General features: G+C 48.4%; 1 pseudogene; it reads left to right on the forward strand.

The window, feature by feature from the left end:
* Nucleotides 1–18,471: 18,471 nt before the first annotated feature.
* On the forward strand, nucleotides 18,472–19,039 carry LOC144276076 (histone H2B 8-like; annotated as a pseudogene).
* Nucleotides 19,040–25,367: the final 6,328 nt, after the last annotated feature.

Consider the following 25,367-nt stretch of genomic DNA (forward strand, 5'->3'; position numbering starts at 1 on the left):
GATTTAGGCATTTCTGTGGGTGAGGAAAAGGAGGCGGTGTGGACCCATCACTCAGATTTGTCATGTGCCACTGACACTCCTGGCTTAAATGTTACAGTGGGGAAGGTCCTCTTAACCCATCACCTTCAAGGTAGGTTCTGCCCTACGCTGCATTAAGGAAATAAGGGCCAAGCCCTGGGGTTTGGCTTAAAGCAATGTTTACCAGGCTGCCTGTGTCTTGATTCCTACAGAGTTTATTGACAAAGTGCAGTTTAAAAGCCTGAGCAGGATCATTTCACCACAGTGCAGTCGGCTGCCCGTCACTCGCTCAGCTAGTTGGCGTGGTAGCATTGGACTAGGGGTGAGTGCCCAGAGGGCCCCCCTGGCTGAAGGGCAAGCCAATGGCTATAGGGTGCCCAAGGCAGCCACCAACCTTGCCCCAGCTTGCTGCCTCCTGGGCAGGTCAGGGCAGGGCACGGGAAACGCAGATCGGATGCAGGTGCTGAATGCAAATGTAGGACACGTACTTCTCCAGGGGCTGGGCTGAGGGGCTCGTCGTAGACTGGCAATAAAAAGCTGCACGCGTGGAATGATGCAGCTTGACGCTCTCACCACCGAGCAGCCTTTTTCTTTTGCAGAACTGAAGCTTTTCTGCTTAAAGATACGACCTTTCTAGCCAGGCCACTTGTGAAGGAAAGCCTGAGCGTGCAGAACGCATGTAGGGCTCCTCGAAGCTTCGCTACACTATAATTGGTGGAGAACCCACTTACAACACAAAGAGGTCCTGGCCTTGAGTAAGATGCACTTTTAGCAGAGAGGGGACCTCCCCATGTCTCCAGGGAGCCTCTCCGCCTTGCTTGGGCCAAGGAGGTAGCACGCTGTAAGGGCATGGCACAAAACCCAGGGCTTCTGCCCATCCAAGTGATAGGCTAACTAGAGAACAGCAACCCCACCTGTCCAAATGACAGACCATTGCAAGCCACCTTACAGAAACAAAGGGAGATAGTGCTGGGTGGCTTCAAAAGGCTCCTGCAGGGCAGCTGGGGGGATTTCTAAAATAGTGCGCCCAGTCATAACGGACTGCTTCATCCTTGAATATCCTTTGGTGACTCCGTGTCCGGTATTGGGGTAGGGCCAGTACTTAAGAGCCTGATTCTGCTCTTGTAAATCAGGAGACGCTCCCTTGGAGCGGAGGGCATGACACCAGGCCAGACCTCTGAATTGGACTCTACTAGGAAACCTGGCACACTCAGGCTACCATCGGAAATACAAACCCTGTGGGGCTGTGCAAGAATTTCCTATTGGTTCTGAACATAACAGAAGCGTCCAAGGGCCGAATGCTGCTTGGAGTAAATTTAGAATAAATGCACTGACATCCCTGATCTGCCTGGCAACAGACACTTCCAGTGAGGGTGTGGTGAAAGCGACAGGGCCAGAATTTCCCACTACTAATTTTTTGTAACTTCCTAATGAGAAAGGGCAAATATGAGCACACTTCTTAGCGTGAAATGCTGTGCTACTGAGGAAGGGATCGTTCTCAACAATGTAAGGAATGGTATTTACTTTTGGGAAAATGAATAAAGAAATGTAAGTGTGGAACAGAGAGGTTCTTTATAATTACTTCTCTGGCCACCACCAGCTTGCAGAGAGAGCACTTGGGAAAGATGGTTCACCCAACATTATGTTATGTTCCCTGTGCTAAGCTTTTGGGGAGGGGGCCCTAAACACGCACAGACTTATTTTTCAAAGGGACATCAAGCTGGTTTGCTAGCTCACTCCACTCGTTGTAGCATCAACACAGGCCCTAGTGGATTTTGATTGCCACAATGCCCCTGTGAGCTAGGGAAGCATTATCCCCCTTGTATAACTGGGAAACTGAGGCACAGAGACAATTCAGTGACTTTCCTACAGGGCGGAGATAGGAACTGAACCCAAGTTTTCTGAAGCCCATACAGGTCCTTGATCCACTAGACCACCCTACTCCGATGGAGAGCTACCGGTAGCTTAGGCACAGCCGAGGCACAGATCCTCAAAAGTAGTCAGGTACCTATCTCTCATTGATTTCAATGGCAGTTAGGCACCAAAATACTTCTGAGGACCTGGCCTGTACCTGTTATTTGCGGCCTTTGAAAGTCTTCCCCAAGACATTATGTTCCGAGCATGTATTTTTGGTCAAAAAAATGGCCAGAACGGATGGTGAAATTGTCCACCCACATGGCCAGGCACGACAGACGCTTGAGGGAGCCATTGCCAGGCCACCGATGGCATGAAATGTCCTTTGCAAGGCTTGAAGCACAACCACACAGCAAACCTGGGTTGGTGCGTGTGCGTGCCATACAGCAGCGACTATGCCCAGGGCATGCCGGGATTCCTGAGACCTCCGGCCCAGGGGCTTGTGGGTAATGTACATAATTTACATAGACGTCGAGACATGCTGAACTGCTCCAGCCATGATGTTTGTCATTTCCTGTTTGTGCTGTGGGAAGACCAGTCAGCTGCAGCAGTTCATCCCACATCTTCCAACCCCGGCGACAGCTGTACCATGTCAGCCAGACACGGCGGGCTCCTATTTTGATTCATGTCTGTGTCTTCTCTGGGCTTCAAGAGCTGGAGGCTTTCGTTCTGGTGACACACAGAAGGCCGAACCCCCTGCTGAGGACTGAATTGGGCCCGATGGGGCCTCGCAGAGAGAGCCCAGGTCCCCTGCATCCTTGTACCATCGCCACCGCTGAGCTGTTGTGTGAGTCTGGGTAAGTCCCGTCTCTGTGCCTCCATAGCCCCATCCGTAAAACAGGAATGATGATCGTGACCCTCGTTTGTAACAGGCAGTGAGATCTATGGATGAAGAGCTAAGTATTAAATTCACCTGCTCCCTCATGGGGCTAGCTATATACAGGGAACTTCCCAGCTCACATATGCCTGGAAGCTAAATCGCCACCCACTGCCGCCTTCTGGGTGTGTTACTGCCCAGGTAGGTTTATCCAGGTTGTAACTGGTTCAAGTAACCTTCCCACACACCGCAACACTCCTTCCTGCAGCCACGTGTCCTTTGGACATGTGTAAACTTCTCCCTGACTTTGGCAGGAGACAGAGGAACTTGGAGAAATGGCTTCGAGCCTCTGGGCTGGCCACACCTCTGTGGGGATGAGAGACAAACACGGCAGCTCTGAGGACAGGGAGCTTTTGTGGGAGGTCAGAGTTAATTCACCTTTGCTGATCACTGCATGCCAGGTCAGCAAAACCAAAAGCTACTTGTCAATAGAAAGCTTTGAGGCCAGCCCTGAAGAGGGGTAGGAATGCAGCCCACACTGGAATCTGTTGGAATTGGAGTTGCAGGTCAATATTTATCTCCTATTATTTAACGGCATTTTGGGATGTATAAGTAGGAGCATTGCCAGCAGATCGAGGGATGTGATCGTTCCCCTCTATTCGGCATTGGTGAGGCCTCATCTGGAGTACTGTGTCCAGTTTTGGGCCGCACACTACAAGAAGGATGTGAAAAAATTGGAAAGAGTCCAGCAGAGGGCAACAAAAATGATTAGGGGGCTGAAGCACATGACGTATGAGGAGAGGTTGAGGGGCCTGGGATTATTTAGTCTGCAGAAGAGCAGAATGAGGGGGGATTTGATAGCTGCTTTCAACTGCCTGAAAGGGGGTTCCAAAGAGGATGGATCTAGACTGTTCTCAGTGGTAGCAGATGACAGAATAAGGAGTAATGGTCTCAAGTTACAGTGGGGGAGGTTTAGGTTGGATATTAGGAAAAACTTTTTCACTAGGAGGGTGGTGAAGCACTGGAATGGGTTACCTAGGGAGTGGTGGAATCTCCATCCTTAGAGGTTTTTAAGATCAGGCTTGATAAATCCCTGGCTGGGATGATTTAGTTGGGGATTGGTCCTGCTTTGAGCAGGGGGTTGGACTAGATGACCTCCTGAGGTCAACCCTGATATTCTATGATTCTGTGATATTGCAGTAGCACCAAAATGCCCCCAGCAAGGAGTAGGAGTGCAGATTGCTAATACTTAATATGGCTCTTTGGGGTGTATTGGAAAGTGGTTAAAAAGGACAAGCTACCACTTTAAGTGTGATGGGTTTCCTGGTCCTGCTTGCAGGCTAGGGCGCCTGGAGGGAAGCCGTGTGATCTGGGTCATCTGAGTCAGCAGATAGCCAGATCAGTCTGGATAGAGACAGTATAAAACAAGGTGGAGGGAGCTGTGTCTTGTTGCCTTAAGGAGCAGCCTGTTGTCTCTCTCTCTCTCTCTCTGATTTTTTTGGCATTCTTGTGTTATTGTTCTGAATGCTAAGAAATAAAGTAGTGTTACATTGCAACCTGCCAGAGAGGAATGTTATCTAACTTCTCTGTGTGTATGCTGTGAACGCTGCAGTCTTAACAAACTAATCCATGCACCAGGCAAGCATCATTACCTCCATTTTACAGATGGTAAAACAGAGGCACCCAGAGAGAAGTGGCTCGTTCAGCTAGTCTGTGGGAGACCTGAGGTTAAAACTCTGGAGTTCCTGGCTCCCAAGTCCTCTAGAGTCTAGAGGACCCCAGTTTGAGAAATGGTCACTAACTTGGGTGCCCAGTGCCAGCTTATGGGAGCCAATGGCACCATCTGACCAGTGACTAGCCCTGCATGCAGTTATGCAAAGAAGCTGAAGATTCAGGCTTCTGGCCCTAGTTGCCTCCGATGCTAGGTGCGGGGAACCCCGGCTGGCTGCGTGTGAAACGCTGGGGAGCGAGTGCCAGCAATGAGTTTGGAGCGCGTTCCGAATGTTCTGCTCATTCAGGAGTTCCCTGTTCCGCCAGCTGCACTGAGCCGAGGTGGGACCCAGGCAGAAACCACGGAGCCACACACTTGTGCACTCTGCCATCTGGAACTGGGTCCCAACACTGCCGTTCCCGTTCATGGCTAGTTCTGAGCTAGTGTTCTATCCGCGAGCCTTTCCCCGCAGACACCTGTGGGGTCTTGTGTCCCCAGCAGTGACTCGGTTGAATGTGAGGTGCGGAGGGGAGAATCTCTGTTTTAACAGCGACAGCTGTTCTTCAGCACAGTCTGAGCAGGCCACCCACCAAGCCTGCACCCATCCGTCTTATTCACGGGCTCCAGCAACTCGGGCTCCTGCCTGGGCCAAGATCTTCCCACCAGTTTCCAGACAATAAGGGTGCGGTCCTGGCTTGCAAAACAGATCTCCTTTTCTGGCTATTGTCTCATGAGCCTGGTGCTTGCAGCCTGAGCAGGGCGCTTGCCTCTCCTCCAACAGGGGCAGCACAGTTGGGATTCAGCTGCCAGAATTAGATGGGCTCCTCTCAAGCCAGCTCAGGTCCCCCTAGCTTGAGTTTGACCCTGCAAGAAGCACCTCTCAAATGCAAAGCTCCCATCTCCCTCTGCTGCAGGTCTGATTGCTCGCCTTCCACACATGCGTGGAGAAGGAAAAGACAAACTGTTTACTTTGTAGGTGCCTAGTCAGGCTGCTTGTTAGCAGGATTCCAGCTGGTCGAACCCAGACCTTACCGGGCTGTGTAGGTAATGGTCCCTGGGTGACATACAGGTTACGGACACGCTTCTCTGGATGTTTTGCTGCCCCCAACAGGCGCAGACAGGAACAACACATGCTTACCTAGTATGTAACCTCAGACACCTCCCTTTCTATATTTGGCCCAGATTCAAAGTCACTCCCATCAGGGGCTACAATTTCCCTCAACCCCCTTCTTTCTGTCATGTGAGTCCGCTCCTTTCTGGGTGGCAGCTTCCTGCCTGGTGTGGTTCTCGCAGTAACGCTTGCCAGAGAACGGTAGTCTGTGGAAAACCCAAGCCCCTGCTGCACCCAGCCCTCCTCCTCACTTCCTGCCTGCAGTACGAGAACCAGGGGGTCCTTGCTGAAATGAACAGCTGGCAAAGTCAGAGCAAACATCAAGAAACTATTCCCAGGGCATATGGAACTCCCTGCCACAGGATGCGGTAGACTGATGGTTTCAAACTGTGAAGATTTAAAATTCAGATCAGATCTCCCTGAACATTCTGGGGTACCTGGATCTGAGGTTTAGGTTTGTGCTTATCTCTAGCCATAGGTCCATTTCTGTGACAGGATTCACCCTGGACTTCACAGATGGAGGCCCCCAGTGGGGGGTGGAGGGAGTTACAGGCGTGGGAAGTAGTTGTAACCCACTTGTGAGTGTGTTACAGGGCCCTCTCTGTACTGATCCTCAGAGGATATGAGCTGTTCCAGCCCACCCCAAGGATTAACTCTTTCACTCAAGCTGCAGCAGCTTATGCTTTCAGCTCTGCAGAACGCCAGTTCAGTCCCTGGGGTGTTGGCAAAAACCATGTGTGGGGTGTGCATGGGACCAGGCTGCCTGTTACGTTTGTAGCACTGGTTGGGACCTGGCCAGGGCCATAGGAGAGCTGATCATTCAGTTTGTCCCCTGAACAGCATCTCCAGGGGAACAGGTGATGGGCCAGCCTAGCAGAAGATGTAATTTACACCTCCCCACCAAGAGAGTCAGGTACTGTAGCTGAATAACTTACATTTGCATATGCAGGTAAAAGAGGTGAGTGATCAGACACCATGCTGCAGGGCATATGTGGCTCCCCACCACCAGGGGTCAGGAAGGAATCCCCTTCCCTCCTCCACACAGCATCCTTTGCTCAACTGGCCAGTTGCATGCTGGGCTCTTTCACCATCCTCTGAGCAGTGGGGCACGCCCAGAGGATACTGTTCGGATAGTGGGTTGATCTGGTAAGGCAAATCCTATGGAATCCAGATGCAGCCTTTCATACGGGGCAGCCTGAATGGCTGAGACCCTACCCCTGCCCAGTTGGCTGTAATTGCTCTAGTTTGCCTGGAGAGAGCATCAGTAACAGCCTGCTAGAAAATGTCAATCCTAAGTCTCACTCCCATCACTTTGCACCGCCCCCTGCAGCCCCTGGCATAGGGAGCATGCTGGGGCATCCCCAGGTGGGAGGAGACAACCAGAGTGCTGTTTCACTTTGGCATCCTCGGCTGGCCGACAGCCCCTTGGGGACAAGAACCAGCCAACAGGACTGCTGTGAACACTGCCAGTGGCCCAGCTGGGTCCAGAATCAAGGAACTGCAAATAGCGCCTCCTCAGGGCCCAGCAGATCCAGGGTGCAGCTGAGGAGGCAGGACCCTGCCTCCACAAAACGTGCAGCGAATGAGGATCGGCGCTTAGCTCCTGGTGTCAGGGAACAGGTGGCAGGCTAGTGTCTCCTGCCCCAAACGCAGGCCACCTGACCTAGGTGCGAGTCACTGCATCAAGAGGCTGCCGACTCTTCTTTCAAACCCCCGCTTGCATCCCCCAAAGATGACGTTTAAACAAAAGGGCAAAAAAGGGCAAGATGAGACGACTGGCAGGGACTGTTGTGATTGTCTAGTCTGAACCCCTGCATGGCACAGGCCATAGGACTTCCCGGAGTTAATTCCTGTTTGAACAAGGGCAGAGCTTTTAGAAAAACTTCCAGTCTTGTTTTACAAGCGTCCAGTGCTGGAGATCCACCACGCCCCTTGGTGTGTTGTTCCAATGGCCAGTTACCCTCCCTGTTAAAAATTGGCACCTTATTGCTAGTCTAAATTTGTCTAGCTTCAACTTCCAGCCATTGGATCATGCTACCCCTTTGTCGGCTAGATTGACCAGCCCCCCAGGATCAAATTTCTGTTCCCCGTGTCGTTACTTATAGACGATAAGCCAATCGCCCTCGAACCTTTGTGCCAGGCATTGCAATCCCAGGCTACACTTTTGGGGGAACCTATTGTATTAAGTCAATGAATGGTTTATGTGTCACTGTGGGCCTGGGATTGTCTGCATGGGTCACCGCAGCTCCTCCAAGAACCAGAAACAGGGGGCAGTTGGGACGGGACACACCCCACCCTGCTGGCAGCGAGCCTAACGAGCCCCTGCACTTGCTAATTAGGTGCACCTGTAGCGCATGCCCTGTTTGGAGAAGGGGAGCTTAAAAAGGTGAAGCTGACCAGAGACTGGGGGGGAGTTTGCCTAAGAAGAGAAGCTGCCAGAGAGCCCAGCCCAAGGCAGTGACTGGCCTTTCCTCCCTCCTTGTTTAGGGTAGGGAGACATTGCAGCCTTAGGCATGAATCTGGTTGTCTGCTCTCTGTCAGAGCCCTGTAGCTGCACCTGAGGGGCAGTGCCAGGGCCTGGAGGTAATTAGACTTAAAAAGGACCCTGGGGGTGAGCTCAGCTCTGGCAGGGAACTTGCCTGGGTTCTGGAGAAGACCTGGGGCATGAAACTTAGGGGCAACAGCCAGGCTGAGAGCCAAATGACTACAGGGGTGATTAAGATAAACCATGGAGGTTGTAGCACCTCCAGGGAGGTGTTGTGCTCTGGGGGGGTGGGCTGCATATACTGGTTAAACTAGGTTTTCAGAAACCAGCAGACAAAGAAAGGGCTTAGGATAGAAAGAAGGCCCTGAGGCACTTAGATGCAGCCTTTTTATGAGCCAGCAAACAGGACCTTCTGTCCAAGGAGCACCCCACTCTTGTGAAAGGGTCAGAAAGACTTTGGCTTACAAGGGTCCCAAAAGCCTAAGAGTGACTATAAAAGGTTTTTCTCTTCTGCTGGTAATAGCTCACCTTAACTGATCACTTTCGTTGTAGTGTGTATGATAACACCCATTGTTTCATGTTCTCTGTGTATAGAAAATCGTCCTACTGTATTTTCCACTGCATGCATCCGATGAATTGGGCTGTAGCCCGCGAAAGCTTATGCTCAAATAAATTTGTTAGTCTCTAAGGTGCCACAAGTACTCCTGTTCTTTTTGCAGATACAGACTAACACGGCTGCAAGTCTGAAACCTGCCGGTATGTTGTGTGTTTTAATCTGTTTGTTGTTTTTATATGTTTTCTCTGGAATGCTTTTGCCCTATGAATAAATGTGCTTGCCCTGGGAAGTGCTGTGTGATAACAGGTAACTGCAGGCAATACAGTGCCCATAGACCTTGCAGAGAAAGCAGTGCACGGATGCTGGTCGTTAGGCAGATGGGCTTGCTGGGGATATTGCAGTGTTAGGCGGAGAGTGGTGCAGCCTTAAAACCCAAGGTGGGACGAGAGTGGGGAGAAGGCTCGTTACCCAGAGACAAGTGATGGCTGGAGACATGAGACCTAACTGGGCACCGCTGGAGTGGACCATGGAGGACGCCGGTTCCATTCTGCTGAAACTGTGCCCACCTGCTCTTTGTTGTTCTAAATAGACTCCAGTGCTCCGTCTATCACTATAAGGCTTCTCTAATCCTCATGGCTCTTCTCTGAACCTTTTCCAGTTTACCAACATCCTTCAAGTGTGGACACCAGAACTGGCCACAGGATTCCAGCAGCCGTCACACCAGTGCCCAGTACGAAATAACCTCTCCAGTCCCACTCAAGATTCCTCTGTTTATACAGCCAATGGTCACTGAATCCTTTTGGCCACAGCATCACATTGGGAGTTCATGACCCCCACATACACCCACAAACCTTTCCTACTGTAGGCTAGGCCTGAGTAAGCCACTTGCAGAACTAGGGACAGAAGCCAGGTCTCCTGACTCTAAGTGTAATATTCTGTCCACTTGGTCACACCTGGCTCCTTATTTTGGACAGATGGGGAGGGGGAAAATCTGTGGAGTCTGGTTTGCAAACTTAACTTTTACAGGTTTTATAAATTCAAGATCTCAGACTTCTTTCCCCCTGTGACTTAATCCATTTATCCCCGGGATATTTAGTTTTGCAACAGAAAGGGCTTCCTAGCTGGAGGGAAGCCTGCGCTGTGTATTGGTGACAGCGGAACACTGCACACATGACCCAGCATTTAAACTGTAAGCCCCTTGGGGCAGGGAGTTTGTCATTCTCTATGCACATTGATCCCACTCAGTCGAAGTAACTGCTTCAAGAACTGAATTATTATAGCAAAGGGCACCCCATAGGCTGCCTGGCAGGAGTGAGATTTGCAAAACACTTGGCAGTAACTCAGCGCTGTCACCTGCGTGCTGTGAGATGCAGAAAGTCAGACAAACCGCTCCCATCAGGCCTGGAAATGGTGTCTTTGGATAGTGCGACATAAACACAGGCAGGTTGTAGTATTGTGTGTGACCACCAGGGGGCGGTAGTCAAGCCTTTTTTCCATGTTGCCTTGCAACATACCTGGACATGATCAGATGATATGGGGTGGGTGGCTGGGGGTGGGTGTGTGCTGTACGGGACAGACGTCTCCGACTTCCTCAGATTTCAGGTGCTTTTCATAACTATGAATTCCATTCCCTTTAATTCAGTTCAATTATAAAGAGGACACTAGATTTAACAATAGCATTAGTCAAAGCCTCTGGCCAGGAGAGGGTTTAATGGGTCAAGACCTGAACTAAAATGTCAATAATAGCTTCTTTGTCCATATTCCTGGCTGTACAGCTTGGCTGACTCTTTCTTTCAGCTGGAGTTAATGAGCATTGCAACTGCTCCAAACTAGGCCCACTGACAATCAGATCTCTCTCTTTGTAAACTTAGTGCTGCCTTTAAAGGTCTGTGATAAGAATATTTTATTTGATAGAACACCTTTGATCCTAAAGACTCTCAAAACAGCTTACAGGATAGACGTTGTCATGGAGTCCCTGGTCAATGCTCTGGAACTGCTCCCTACAAAGCCAGGCAGGACTCTGGGGAAGTCTCCTCTCTGTGAGCAGACTGTCTCCAGGGCAAACAGTTCAGATGGCTTCCATCTTCCTGGGTCTGACCTCGGAGCATTCAGCATCCTCTGCCCCTCCGTGTGCTTCCCACAGCGAGTCCGCCCAGGCAGGGGCCTTGGGGAAGCCAGAGGGTCCTGCACCCCAACTTTGCAGTCAGACGTGACTCTCAGCCAGCCAGTAAAACAGAGGTTTATTAGATGACAGGAACACGGTCTAACACAGAGCTTGTAAGTACAGAGAACAGGACCCCTCAGCCGGGTCCATTTTGGGGGGCAGTGAGCCAGACAACCACGTCTGCACTTCACTCCTCGTCCCCAGCCAACCCCAAACTGACTCATCCTCCAGCCCCTCCTCCTCTGGGCTTGGTCCCTCTCCCGGGCCAGGAGGTCACCTGATTCCTTTGTTCTCCAACCCTTTAGCTCTCACCCTGCAGGGGGGAAGGGCCCAGGCCATCAGTTGCCAGGAGACAGAGTGTCGGACATTTATGTAAGCTGGCCCTGTGCTCTGCAACAATTACACCCCCTTATCCCACCACCTAGAGACTTAAGAAATGCACAGGGGAAACTGAGGCACCCCTACAGTATTCAGAGGAAACATTAAGGACAGGCCCACTTCATCGCAGATGTGCTAGATCAGCAGCATTTTTCTTGCCACTGAAATGCAGCCATGCCTGGGGTGGAACACAGCAGTGTATAACAGCACTGAGCAATTCTTTTGGAGAGGAATGAAGGAACATCACCTCCCGTGAAGATGCAGGGGGAATTTCAGGTATGCAAAAGGTTGTCACCTTGCCTGGAATTTGGCTAGCAGGGTGAGACTAGTACCTCAGCTCTCGTGAGAAAATCTCACATGATGTCCAATGCCCATAAGTGTTCAGGAACTTTGGTTTAAATCTCAGACCAAAGCCAGTGCTTCCAGTAGCACAATGTCTTAACATTATATGCACTGGGCCAATGGTTGGCTACTGCCGGTACTTAATGCTTACATAATACTTGACATCTTCAAAGCCCTGTACAGGCATTATCTGTCCTGACTCATGGGGACGAACATCACCTGCTGAGTCACCAGGACCACGTCCGGCACTTGTCACTGCAGGCAGAAGTGGCGTGGTCTGGTAGATTGAGCCTGGATCTAGACACTGGAACCTCCTGAGTGCTAATCACAATGGCACTGACTCACTACGGTACAGACTCTTAAGTGCTCCGTGCCTCACTTTTCCCATCGGTGACATGGGAAGAATGATGCTTGCTCACTTCATTGGCAAGCGTTAAATAAGGAATTCTGTGCTGTGGAAAAGCTAGTGCTAAAGTGGCTATTTCCCCATTCCTTGCTCTTGCATCTAAGAGGCAGAGGGAATTAATAGTGAGTCCTCTTTCCGGCTCTGGTCTCCCAGTAGGGGATCAACTGCTATATTATTATGTGTTGCCTTAGAGATTAGAGGGTGTATTGTGCAACCCCCCCACCACCACCACCTTTTAATTGAATTCAACCAGCTACAGTCAGAGGCTCTGGAACAATTTGTATCCTGGGGGTGCTGAGAGCCATTGAACCAAATTGTAGACTAGGGGTCTCAAACACGTAGCCGGTAGGCCGCAAGTTATTTCCTGCGGCCTGCCATAGCTCTCCTCACCCCCCACCCCGCTCCCCCGCCTCCGCCCCCCCCCAGCACGCCGCATCCCCACTCCTCCGCCTCCCTCCCAGCGCTTCCCACCGCCAGGACTTTCCCGGAGGGAGGGAGCGGGGAGGAGCGGGGACGCAGCGCATTCAGGGGAGGAGGCAGCAAAGAGGCGGGGCCGGGGCGGGGATTGGAGGAAGCGGTTGGAATAGGGGCAGGGAGGGGCGGGGACTTTGGGGAAGGGGTTGGAATGGGGGCAGTGAAGGGGCGGGGCCTCATAGAAGGGGTGGAGTGGGGGGGGCCGGGGTGGGGGGAGGCTTTTGTATCTTTGAATGAAAAGGTGTCAGTGATGCAGCCCTCGGGACAACGTACCCTCATGTGGCCCTCGTGGTGATCTGAGTTTGAGACCCCTGCCGTAGACCCTGAAACGGAAACGACTTCAAGCACCATTAGTGCCGGCATCTATGGCTGCCGTACAACTCGCCTTGTCTTGATTAGTGTTTTAAAAGGCCTTAGATTAAGCTAGCTAATACGATCTAACATCACACCTGTAAATCTTAGTCTAGACAAAGCCAATGGGTTTGTCACATTAGGGGCCTGAACTGAGTTGTGGCCTCTAAGTGCTCGTGTAATACAAACAATGAATAATTATGGCATATCTCAGCTGCAGGCCTTTTTACCACCTTGCCGGCCAACTAGAGTGAGGAATAAGTCACGTTGCACATTGTCTTCTGCGAAGGCTGTAAAGATGCTTTCATCTGGGCTGCCCTGGAGCTTCCACCTTTGACAGTAACAATGATGAAAAACTTCCATGAAGTTTACTAGCCTAGCCTGTGGGGACAGCAAGAAGGGGCAGGACCATGGAAATGGCGAAGTCATCGCTGAACACACGGGGATGGAACTGGCAGGAGCAGAACACAGAGCAACTCAAGGCAGAACCTACTTGACATTAGACGGTCTGATTGCTTAAAAATATCCAGCCCCATTACTGAAAAAGTCCAGCCCAGTCACTTTAATACTGAGCCCAACTAGAATCCAGCTGAACAAGGAACAGATCCACTGGAAGGGCTGTTAAAGGAGGGGGTTCTTAGTCATTCTGCAACCTGGGACCTAAACCAGGCTGCAGTTTCTTGCCATGATCCCCAATTCAACAACCTTTAACTGCCAAAAGTTTGTAATCTGCATAGTTTATAAAACTGCAAGCAGTCTATGCATTAATGAATCGGAGGCTTCTGCCATCATGGATGAGGGAGGAAAGACACGTGGGCCCCTGGGAAGCACTGGAGGAACCTTTTCGGCTGGAGAACTGGATGGTGCATTAAGGCCGTGCTTAGAGATGGTGCTGGCCTGACTTACAACAGAGGCAGCGATTACAATTTCCATTAACTCTATTAATGAGGCAAAGTGACTTGGAGCAAAAGGTAATAGATCAGTGGTTCTCAATCAGGGGTACGTGTACTCCTAGGGGTACTCTGAACTCTTCCAGGGGTACATCAACTCATCTAGATCTTTGCCTAGTTTTACACCTGGCTACATGAAAAGCACTAGCGAAGTCAGTCCCGAGTAACATTTCATACAGAAAGAAAAGGAGTACTTGTGGCACCTTAGAGACTAACCAATTTATTTGAGCATGAGCTTTCGTGAGCTACAGCTCACTTCATCGGATGCATACCGTGGAAACTGCAGTAGACATTATATACACACAGAGACCATGAAACAATACCCCCTCCCACCCCACTGTCCTGCTGGTAATAGTATTGTTTCATGGTCTCTGTGTGTATATAATGTCTACTGCAGTTTCCACGGTATGCATCCGATGAAGTGAGCTGTAGCTCACAAAAGCTCATGCTCAAATAAATTGGTTAGTCTCTAAGGTGCCACAAGTCCTCCTTTTCTTTTTGCAAAGACAGACTAACACGGCTGTTACTCTGAAACATTGCATACAGACAGTGACTTGTTTATACTGTTTTATATACTATATACTGAAATGTAAGTACAGTATTTATATTCCAACTGATTTATTTTATAATTCTATGGTCAAAATGAGAAAGTCGGCAATTTGTCAGTAACAGTGGGGCTATGACACTTTTGTAATTTTTGGTCTGATTTTGTAAACAAGTAGTTTTTCTGTGAGGTGAAACTTGGGGATAGCCAAGACAAATTGGACTCCGGAAAGGGGTACAGTATTCTGGAAAGGTTGAGAGCCACTATAATAGACAACCCACAGATAATGCATGTGTTGTTATTCTTTTTTAAAAAAATAACAAACAATGGCTGCCATAGAATTACCGAAATGGGACCTTGAGAGATCATCTAATCCATCAGCCTGTACTGGGGCAGGACCAAAGATATCTAGACCATCACTGACAGACAGTAAGCTGCATGCTTCAGTTACCCCAGTAGAAGGTCAATCAGAAGTGTTCTGATCTACAGTGAACTTGCTGGGGTTGTGGGCAGATCAGACACAGTAGAGAAGGTACGCTAGATAGAGTCACTGTTAGAAAAGGATTCGAACCAGAATGCTGAGAGGCCAGATCCTCTGATGGTGTACATGGGAGTCACTCCCGACTTCATTAGAGGAACGCCCATTTACACCAGCTGAGGATGTGGCCCCCAGAAGCTCTGATTTGGATCAAAACTTCTCAGCTCAATAGGTTGACCTTTGGCAAAATTTAGATTCAGATCCAAGTCCAAACCCAGAGGCTCTGGTGGGTCATTTGTCACGGTAAAATAAACCATAATGACATAGTTTTCTCTAAGCACGGTTTGTGAACACACACACACACACACACACACACACACACAAAACATGGTGAATACCCAGCCAGCAACCATGGCGCCTTGCAGTGTTTCATCCCTGCCAACGGCCAAGCCTGGTACGTGGCTGTGTCCTGTAGGCAGTTGGGCATGCTATTCATTTTCAGCGGAGATGGACTCTCCTGGTTTCATTGTTGACAAGTGATCCGACGGGCAGACAGAGTTGCAGGGAAGATTTCTTTACCGAGCATACGTAGGGTATGCCTGCACAGCAAAGAACAACCATGTCAGCCGACTTGGGCTTGCAGGGCTCAGAATGTGGGTCTGTTTCATTGCTGTGTAGACGTCTGAGCTCATACGGGGTGGGAGGGTCCCACAGCTGGGGCTCCAGTCCGAGCCCGGGCCTGTAGTCTACACAGCAATGAAACAGGGTCAAGCCTGAGCCCTGCGAGCTCGAGTCGGCTGGCACGGGCCAGCTGTGGGTTTTTCTTTGCTGTGTAGACATATCCATAGAGGCCAGCGTTATGCTGGAAGGCTCATGTTTGTCTCGTAAGAGCATGGCCCAGCATGCATTCCTGATCCCTCCTGAAACCTGACCCTCTTCCTCCAGTTCCACTCATTGTACCACAACCCTGTGTAACCCGTTTGGCTGGTCCTGCTGCCTTGTAGATCTCTGCGGTACAACCTCACAGGCTGCATTGCTCTCTGTGCGTGGCCCTTCTTGGCCAATGTGCCCCCTGCTAAGGTACTGTGGGAGACCTGATTTTCCCACAATGCACTGCTACAAACGCAGCAAGGCATCATGAAGAAAGCTGCTGTGGACACAAGTCTGTCGTTTTTATTGTGACCAGGTCAGATGATGGTGTCCCAAGCCGGTTGGAAAATCACTGGTGCACTTTATAGTGTAGACGGGGCCTAGCTTGGCTACTTGTTTTAGACCAGAGACCTCCGCAAGCAGTAGCTGTGCAGGTTAAGCCACGTAATGAGACCTGTGGGTGCATTTATCACCTGTGTCATAGCAAGACGTACTTTTTAATTGCACCTCCGGTTGCTAGTTGTACAGGTTCGTCAGGCATTACTCATCAGCCTCATGATGAGGCCAATTGAACTAGACTCCAATGACCTTTTAATCTCTCATGTTACCTCACGTAAAATCAAATCAAATGATAACTGTCCTGTGGGGGATAACATCCTGCTGTGGCCAGGTGGATGAGCTAGTCAGGGCCCAGTCAGGGTTTTCCATCTCAGGCTCCTCTGGGGCTCTGAGCTGAAATGCTCAGCGGGGGAGGAAGATCTGTGAACTCATCAGACCCCCCCAGCAAGACTCTAATCTAGAAGCATTACATCAGGAGGAGAAATGTTCATTGGCTGATCCTGCCCTGAAGGCAGAACAGGGTTTCTTCCAGCTTCTGAAAGCAGCTTTGTTTGAGAAATTAACCCTTTCCTGGGCACCACACGCAGCTTTGCCGATCTTGGGTCCATATTTAGATTGGCCTCGGAGCTGCCTGTGGCCCCGAGGAGATGGTCTGGCAGTCAGTTATCACTAGGGTGCAACTGTGTCCCCTTTCCCCTGGCCACACCCTTATGCTTGGGGGCTCAGGAGATAGTCTGGCCCTACACCATCTAAGCCATTCTTCAAACAGAAGGGGACACCCCAGGCCTAGGTAGCCAGCTAAGCTGGGTTTCTGGCTGCTTTGTGTCACCAGAGCTGTGCAAGGAAGACTAGGCCCCATCAGGGCCAGCATGTCCTGGGTGTAAGATTCTTACAGTACGTGCTGAGGGTAGACCTTTTAATGACCATGAGCTGCCAGGGCGTTGCTTTTATGTCATGCCCAAGGCACTGGTGAGTCTGGCTTGTTGTAAGTGTGTACCAGGGAACGGTGAGAAGAGCAACCTGAACATGCTTGTTAGGGCTGGAGATCGATTTTTAGTCTGGATTCTGGGAGGGACAGATAAATTGCTGAGAACCAAGGTGTTGCTTCTGAGTTGGTGAAAGTGATGGTAGGGAATAGGGGGATTAATTGTGCTGGGAAAACAAGTGGAACCCCCTGGCCCAACACTAAAACGAAGGGGGTTCAGAAAGGGCATAAAGCAGAAAAGAGAAGAAGGTAGGAGCCAGTACTGCAGGGGACAGAATATAAATACAAACTGCAGGTATCTGTGGCGATGACTTGAGGGAGGCAGCCGTGTCTCTCTATTTATATTAGGTACTCATCTGGCCATCCTTACCATAACACCTGAGCACCTTGCATTCATCATTATATTTAGCCTCACAGCACCCGAGTGATAGGGATGTACCTCCTCCCTATTTCACAGCTGGGGAACTGAGCACAGTGAGACCACGTGACTTGCCCAGGGTCACACTGGAAGTCTGTAGTAGCTCAGGGAATTAAATCCCGGTTTCCCATGTTGAAGGCAAGCTCCTGAACCTCTAGAGCATCCTCCTTTCAGGGAGAAAGGCTGAACTGAGATGGAAAGAGTTTCTCTCCAATGGAGAAAACAGTCAACCTTGAGCGCTGTTTGTTGTAGGTTTCAATAGGTATTTCAATCTTGGTGGGTGGGGAGGAATAGACGTAATTGACTTTTAAATTAGCTTCTTTTTGTTAATTTTGGGCCAATTGTGCAAGTCTCACCCTGCGGAGCACTTACTCACAGGAGCAGTCCCAGATGAACCACTTGTGTGAGTAGGGGATCATCTATGGGTGAAGTTCACCCCTGTGCTGAGGGCCAACACCCCACTTAAGCCCTCAAAATAGGACGTAAGTAGAGCATAATCCCTTGTACTGGCCTTTTGCAAGTGTGTGAATTTCACCCCACCGTGCATAAAGGCTGCACAATTGGGCAGATTTGTTCAAATCCTGACCACTCTGCTCAGAGCCAGATTCTGATGTCCTTGCTCACACTGAGTGGCACCTTGCTGCACAACTGGTCCCACTGGGGTTGATGGGATGACTCCCACACCGGGGCCTTGTCTGCACAGTGGGTGCGTCTATACTGGAGTTGGAGGGGTGATTTCCCGCTCGGGTGGATGTGCCCATGCTGGTTTTGAGCACGCTAGCACGCTGGAAATGGCAGTGTTGCACAGATGGTGGGAGGGGCTAGCCGACCCAGGTATGTACTTAGCATTTCAGACAGGATCCTGCTCCAGGCAGCTAGCCTATCCCACTGCTCACACCACCATGGTTGAACTAGTATTCTTGGCATGCTGGCTGACCACAGCGAGCGCACGTGTGTCTGCCTGAGCTGAAGATTACACCTGCAGGGAACGAGGGGTGTGTTCTCGGCTCAGTTTGGCTAATCCCAGCTGGGATCCTAGACAAGACAAGGCAGTTGCAGTTTTCAGCCAAGTTAGTGGGTCAAGTTGAGCTCCAGTCTGACCTGTAGTCTTTGGCTGGGCGTTGCTGTTCCTGTTCTGTGCTGTGTGAGTAGCGATTGAGATGCCTGAGCCGGCAAAATCTGCCCCTGCACCCAAGAAGGGCTCCAAGAAAGCGGTGACTAAGGCCCAGAAGAAAGGGGATAAGAAGCGCCTCAAGACCAGGAAGGAGTTACTCCATCTACATGTACAAGGTGCTGAAGCAGGTTCACCCTGACACCAGTCTCTCTTCTAAGGCCATGGGCATCATGAATTCCTTTGTCAATAGAAAAGGAGGACTTGTGGCACCTTAGAGACGAACAAATTTATTTGAGCATAAGCATCTGATGAAGTGAGCTGTAGCTCACGAAAGCTTATGCTCAAATAAATTTGTTCGTCTCTAAGGTGCTACAAGTCCTCCTGTTCTTTTTGCGAATACAGACTAACACGGCTGCTGCTCTGAATCCTTTGTCAATGACATCTTTGAGCGCAGTGCTGGGGAGGTGTCCCGCTTGGCACATTATAACAAGCACTTGACCATCACCTCTCGGGAGATCCCGACCGCCATGCGCCTGCTGCTGCCTGGGGAGTTGGCTGAGCACGCTGTGTCTGAAGGTACCAAGGCTGTGACCAAGTACACCAGCTTCAAGTAATCGGTCTGTGTGCTCCCCAAGAGACTTCAATTTAAAAAACCTTGTGTTGGAGCTGCAGCTGCTGCCTTGGCTTCTCTAGAGTTTGGATTGAAGTTGGCTAACTTCAGTTGAGAACACATCTTTGTTTGCAGTGAAGACAAGGCCCCAAAGTTACTCAGTGGGAATAATGGTATCAGAGTCTGTCCTTCCATTTTAATTCAGGCAAAGGCCCATTGATTTCAATGAGAGCTTGGACTGAAGGAGACCTACTTCTTGCAGGGCTTGTAGATGAAGACAGATAAACTGTAACTTCCACTATGCTTGGGGCTGAGCCTCTGAACTGCATAGGGAGGGAAGAAAGATTTCCCATCTCACCTTTGTCCCTCTCTCTGTATTTCAATGCCAAAGTCACACAGAGAAACATCCCACCAGGGAGGAGAGCAGAAATCCAGCTAACCAAATTAGCATGATCATAACCCTACCGTACACATCCCTAGTGCTTCTTTTCAACAGAGGATCTCAAGGTGCTGTCAAGGCATTAACCTGTTCACGCTTACAGCACCCCTGTGAGGTAAGCAAGTGCAGAGTAATGGGACTGGCCCAGCTGAGTCCTTGGCTTGCTAACAGTGATCCTCCCCGGTTCTCTTTGCTCCTTTGGAGTTTGAATTAAAAGGAAGGAGGTGACTAGCAGGGAGTGGGGAGGCTCTCCGTTAGGGTGAGGGCTGGTCTGCATGAGAGAAGCAGTTCAGGGGTTCCATGGAGGTAAATAACGAATCACCATCTGCCTATAAGAGCATGCATGCCCAGATACAGGAACACCATGAACTCATGCATGGATGTAGACATCTGCACACACACATGCATGAACGGATGAGCATGCACATCCATGTACACGCATAAACATGTGAGCGCACATACACCCTCTTAACTACATGTTGAAACGTACCAGGATGTTGCACTCAAAATGGAATGGGTCCACCAGCAAAATCAATAGGAGAGAGATTCTTTCCATCTCAGGTCAGTCTTTTCAAAGGACCATGGCTATCTCCACGGACAGAGTAAATTTCACCTTTATCTTGGAACATTCAAGGTTAACTTTGTCAGAGCTCGTTCTATTGGCTTTGATCCAAGATCACTTTATTCTGAAATGTTAGTAAACAGTAATATTGAGCACCTATAAGGCACCTAATATGTTCATGGAATGGCTGGAATTTTCCTCTAAATGATATGCCCAATGGAAGGAATAATTTCTGTTTTTCATAGGCACTGATTCCCTTCTTCAAACTCTCCTTTGGCATGCCTACAAAAAACCTGACAACTGTTAGGCAGCTGGTGTTTTATAACCATTGCCTACCATGTTAACCAACTTTGTTTCATGGTTTCCTTGTTTTCCCCTGTCATAAATATAAAGGGAAGAGTCAACACCTTTAAATCCCTCCTGGCCAGAGGAAAAACCCTTTCACCTGTAAAGGGTTAAGAAGCTAGGATAACCTCGCTGGCACCTCACCAAAATGACCAATGAGGGGACAAGATACTTTCAAAAGCTGGAGGGAAGGAGAAACAAACTCTCTCTCTCAGTCTGTGTGATGCTTTTGCTGGGGACAGAACAGGAATGGAGTCTTAGAACTTAGTAAATAATCTACCTAGATATGCGTTAGATTCTGTTTTGTTTAAATGGCTGGTAAAATAAGTTGTGCTGAATGGAATGGATATTCCTGTTTTTGTGTCTTTTTGTAACTTAAGGTTTTGCCTAGAGGGATTCTCTATGTTTTGACTCTAATTACCCTGTAAGGTATTTACCATCCTGGTTTTACAGAGGTGATTCTTTTACTTTTTCTTCTATTAAAATTCTTCTTTTAAGAACCTGATTGCTTTTTCATTGTTCTTAAGATCCAAGGGTTTGGGTCTGTGTTCACCTATGCAAATTGGTGAGGATTTTTATCAAACCTTCCCCAGGAAAGGGGGTGTAAGGTTTGGGAGGATTTTTGGGGGAAAGACATTTCCAAACGGGCTCTTTCCCTATTATATACCTGTTAGACGTTTGGTGGTGGCAGCGATAAAGTACAAGGGCAAAAGGTAAAATAGTTTGTACCTTGGGGAAGTTTTAACTTAAGCTGGTAAAAGTAAGCTTAGGAGGTTTTCATGCAGGTCCCCACATCTGTACCCTAGATTTCAGAGTGGGGAAGGAACCTTGACATCCCCCTTCCGACTGTCTGTATCCACCCCTTGACTCTTGTCTCATACTTAGGCCTGGTCTACATTAGGAAATCAGGTCCGTATAACTACATCGCTCAAGGGTGTTAAAAATCCACACTCCTGAGCAACGCAGTTAAACTGATCTAAATTATAGACAGCACTAGGCTGACAGGAGACTTCTCCCGTCAACCTAGCTTCTGCCATTTGGGGAGGTGGAATATCTAAACCAATGGGACAACCATCAGCATCAACCATCTTCGCTGAAGCACTACAGCAGCATAGCTTGAGAGCTGAATTGATAATAGCGTATAGGGACCTTCACAGGGAGAATATACTGAGTATTAAAGGGCTCTTTAGTCTAACAGAGAGAGGCAGAACAAAACTATTGGCTGGAAGCTGAAGCCAGACAAATTCACATGAGAAACGAGCACAGATTTTTAACGATGGGAGTCATTAACCCTGGGAACAAACTCCCAAGGGAAGTGGTGGCTTCCCCATCTCTTGATCAAGGCTGGCTGCCTTTCTGGAAGGTGCGTTAGTTGAACACAAGTTATTGGGATCAACACAGGAGTAAAGGTATGAAATGTAAAGGCCTGTGCTAGACAGGAGGTCAGACTAGACGATCTAATGGTCCCTTCTGGCTTTAAACTCTGTGAGTCTATGAATGGGTCCTTCTCGGTGGCTGGGGTTCCTAGGTGCTGGGGGAGTACAAATAATAAACAGATAGGTCAGGGATTAGCGGCAACCTCAGAGTCATAGCAAATAGCTCAATAAAGACATCTGCTTGATTTGGTTATATTTTTGGACTGTGCTTCGCACAGTGGGGTCCTAGGCCAGGAGTGGTGCTATCATAAATAAATAATGACAATGGAGTGTGGTGGTCACAAATCAGCTAAGATGTTACGGTGTGCTGAGGACAGAAAATGGCAAGGGAAATGTTTTAATACCAGTATATAAATAAACCCGTGGTGTGACTTCACCTGGATGACCCTGGTATTTGCTACTTCATCTACTAACGGCTGCAACAGAAGTAGAAAAGATCCAGACCTTAGCTGGCTTGAGGGGTGCATGTTTTCAGATGAGGCTTCAGTTTCCTGTCATTGGTTCTTGTTATGCCCTTCTTCGCTTGATTAAAGAGCCCTGTTAGTACCCGTGAAGGTGCTTAGACAGTATAGTCAAGTCACCTCTTGATCTTCTTTTTGATATAAATCCAGGGGCCTGACTCAGCCCAGCTGTATGCTTTGGCTCCCTTGGTTTTGTCTAGATGAGTATTTTTTTTTTCTCCCACCATGGCTGGAGCTCAGGTGCCTGGCTTATGACGTTATGGGACATTCATTACGCTGCATGGCTTTCTCTCCAGTGTGAATACCTTGCCTAGAAAAGACAACAGGCCAAGGAATTGTGCACAGTGCTCCTCAGCTCACGAAAGTTCATGCTCAAATAAATTGGTTAGTCTCTAAGGTGCCACAAGTACTCCATTTCTTTTTGCGAAGTCCACACTGCGTGCCTTGCTCCCACAGCACACCCCTGGCACCACAAACCGTCTGGAAATGGTCCTGTGATTTGCAATTGCACTAAAGATAAAGAGGTGTTGCCTCACCTTGATGTGTTCACATAACTGGCCTGTGTGTCTGTGCCTCTCAGTCATTACATAGTTATTTAGGGACATTTCTATAGAACTTCTCACTAAAGTCACTGGTTGCCTCACAAATTCAGCCTCACACTCTCCCTTGGCTAGGGAAGTGTTACCATCCGCAGTTTGTAGATGGAGAAACAGAGGGGTGACACAACCAGCCCAAGTCACACAGGAAGAGACGGCTAAGGAATGGGACTTAGATCTGATTCGGAAGAAAACTCCCATGCTTTAACCATTACACCTTCCCCCTTACAGATAGCTCTATAATATACTAATAATATTTTGCACTTACTGCTGGTCTTTGTGTGTGTACATTGATATCCTTATTTTATTTCATAAATACAGCTACACTTTGCTCCCCAGATAGTGACTGGTGTCTTTGGTCCCAAAGGAGAACAGATGCAGTTATTTGTTTTTTAACCTGGGATTTTGACAACAGTTACATTTTTCCAGGACACATTTCATATTCCTCAACACTTTTAGTCTTTTGATGAACTTTCCAAACAAAACATTTGTTTTAAAATTGCAGGGAGAATCCTGCTTCCTCATACTTTTTTAATGAATCTTTTTTCAGCAGAAAAAAAGAGGGGAAGGGAGAGATTTTTAAAAAGTAAAAGAAAGTGGGATTATACCTCCCCGCCCATGAAAACATTTCAGAACATTTTATTTTAAACTACAATTTTTGTTTAGACATTTTTGTCAAAAAATTTTGTAAAAAATTCAAATTAAACAAAAATTATTTAATTAAAATGTTAATATAACATACTTTTTTTCACCAGCTCTAGCTGTGAATTTCATGCCTCATGCTTCTTTATGTGCTGTTATATAAGAATTGTACTTTAAGTGCATACATGTAGCTGCAGATGAGCAGATAATTAGGTATGTAAATAGTCTACAAATACGTACCCCATTGGCAGAACATAATCAACCAAGAGGTGAGGAGTAGGGAATGGTGAGTGAGTTGGCATTCAAGTGTAAGACATTGTGTCCATATAGTTATGTTACGTAAATTGCTAAGCAAACTGCAACCATGGATCCTTGTAGCTCCTGGCAAAAGAGTCAATTCTGAGGTTTCATAACCATCCATATAAGAAAAATACTCATTATCCAGAAAGAGAGATAAAATTTACAGCTTGCAGTTGTACTACAGCATAGGGAGCATACCTAATGGATAGACCAGCGAATAGGGTGCCTATGTGCTATTCCTGGCTCTGCTACTTATTCACACTTTGGCCTTGGGCATGTCATTTCACTTTTCTGTGTCAGTTTCCCTTGTGTAAAGAGGGGATAATAATGATATCAGATTGGAGGGAGGTCTCAAGTGGGATTCCATAGGGATGTGTTCTGGGTCCAGTGTTGTTAACATCTTTATTAATGACCTGAATGTAGGAATAGAGAATGTATGGATCAAGTTTTCAGATGACACAAAGCTGGGAGAGTTGCCAATACTTTGGAGGATAAAGCTAAAATTCAGAGGGTGATACATTGGAGAACTAAGCCATAGACCACAAAATGAAATTCAATAAAGACAAATATAAGGTGCTACACTTAAGGAAGAAAACACAAACGCACACAAATACAGAATGGGGGATAACTGACTTGGTGACAGCACTGCTGAGAAGAATCTAGGAGTTGTTGTGGATCACAACCTCAACATGAGTCAGCAATGCAATACTGTTGCAAAAAATGCAAATGCAATTTTAGGTTACATTAACAGAGGCATAGCATGCAAGTCATGGGAAGTGATTGTACCTCTCTACTCAGCGCTGGTTAGGCCTCAGCTGGAGTACTGTTGTGTTCAGGTTGGTCACCAATGTATAGAAAGGATGTAGAGAAACTGGAAAGGATCCAGAGGGAGCGACAAAGTTGATGAAAGGGATGTAATCTTTAGTTTGGAAAAGTGGAGATTAAGGGGGGACACAATAGCAGTCTTCACAAAAGGCTGCCATAAAAAAAGATGAAGAAAAGTTGTTCTCTCTTGCCACAGAGGGGAGGGCAAGCGGCAATGGGTTCAAGCTATAGCAGAGCAGATCTAGATTACATCTCAGGAAAAACTTCCTAACTGTAAGAACAGTAGGACAATGGCACAGACGCCTAGGGAGGTTGTGGACGCTCCTTCACTGGAAGTTTTCATAAGGAGGCTAGAGATTCACCTGTCTTGGATGGTTTAGACACAACAAATCTTGTCTCTTGGCACTAGATGACCTTTGCTCTCTTATAACCCTATCATTCTATGCCTACTGACTTCAAAGAGTTGTGGTGAAGCTTAATTACTAGCGTTGGTAAAGTGCCTTGGATGGGATCATTAATGGGACAGAGCACTCCCACTTTTGCTACTGCTAGCGGGACGGTACCAATGCTAGGAGACTTTCAGAAAAGTGCTTGCAGAGCCCAGGCCTTAATCACCAGTGTGAATCCAGCCAGGTTGGTGGTAACCAACAGCTGTTCCCTTTCCCAGCTAATGGCTGCTAAGGGGTCCAGGTGAAATTAATTGGGGTTTCAAGTCAATTTCTACTG

Source organism: Eretmochelys imbricata, chromosome 16 (assembly GCF_965152235.1).
Source record: "Eretmochelys imbricata isolate rEreImb1 chromosome 16, rEreImb1.hap1, whole genome shotgun sequence".
NCBI lineage: Eukaryota > Metazoa > Chordata > Testudines > Cheloniidae > Eretmochelys > Eretmochelys imbricata.